The sequence below is a fragment of the Piliocolobus tephrosceles genome, chromosome 1 (genome assembly GCF_002776525.5).
Source record: "Piliocolobus tephrosceles isolate RC106 chromosome 1, ASM277652v3, whole genome shotgun sequence".
NCBI classification, from domain to species: Eukaryota; Metazoa; Chordata; class Mammalia; order Primates; family Cercopithecidae; genus Piliocolobus; species Piliocolobus tephrosceles.
In genome coordinates, this window is record NC_045434.1 from 91,280,381 (window position 1) to 91,281,437 (window position 1,057).

At 51.5% G+C, this 1,057-nt stretch overlaps 1 pseudogene across 1 annotated transcript in view; it reads right to left on the reverse strand.

Annotated features, from left to right (window-relative positions):
* The window catches only part of LOC113219760, a 4,180-nt pseudogene extending 3,617 nt beyond the window's left edge, over nucleotides 1-563 (reverse strand). Inside the window, exon 1 of the transcript XR_003306746.2 lies at nucleotides 551-563. The product of XR_003306746.2 is annotated as an endoplasmic reticulum resident protein 29 pseudogene (transcript). The remainder of the gene's footprint in view (nucleotides 1-550) is intronic.
* Between the last annotated feature and the right edge of the window lie 494 nt (nucleotides 564-1,057).

Consider the following 1,057-nt stretch of genomic DNA (forward strand, 5'->3'; position numbering starts at 1 on the left):
CTGTTGCCCAGGCTGGAGTGCAGTGGCGCGATCTTGGCTCACTGCAAGCTCCACCTCCCGGGTTCATGCCATTCTCCTGCCTCAGCCTACCGATTGGCTGGGACTACAGGCACCCGCCACCATGCCCCGCTAATTTTTGTATTTTTAGTAGAGACGGGGTTTCACCGTGTTAGCCAAGATGGTCTCGATCTCCTGACCTCATGATCCGCCCACCTCGGCCTCCCAAAGTGCTGGGATCACAGGCATGAACCACTGCGCCCGGCCTTTGTTTTTAATTTTAAGACAGAATCTTGCTCTGTTGCGCAGGCTGGAGTGCAGTAGCACAATCTCAGCTCACTGCAGCCTCTGCCTCCCAGGTTCCTGCAATTCTCCTGCCTCAGCCTCCCAGGTAGCTGGGATTACAGGCCCATGTCACCAGGTCTGGCTAATTTTTGTATTTTTAGTAGAGATGGGATTTCACCATGTTGACCAGGCTAGTCTCGAACTCCTAACCTCAGATGATCCACCCGCCTTGGTCTCCCAAAGTGCTGGGATTACAGGCGTGAGTCACTGTGCCCCGCCATCTTCTTAACTCCTATATCAAAACTGGGATTTTTGTCAACCTGATAGATAAAAAGTGGTACCTCAGTTTAGCTTTATTTGCTCCATTTTAAAAAAGTGAGGTAAGTCTGGGTGCAGTGGCTCACCCCTGTAATCCCAGCACTTTGGGAGGCCAAGCCGGATGGATCATCTGAGGTCAGGAGTTCGAGACTAGCCTGACCAACATGGTGAAACCCCATCTCTACTAAAAATATAAAAATTAGCCAGGCGTGGTGGCACATGCCTGTAATCCCAGCTACTTGGGAGGCTGAGACAGGAGAATCACTTGTACCTGGGATGCGGAGGGTACAGTGAGCCAAAATCGCGCCATTGCACTCCAGCCTGGGCAACAAGAGCGAAACTCCATCTCAAAAAAAAAAAAAACCAAGCTGGGCATGATGGCTCACGCTTGTAATCCCAGCACTTTGGGAGGCTGAGGCAGGCAAATCACAAGGTTAGGAGTTCAAGACCAGCCTGG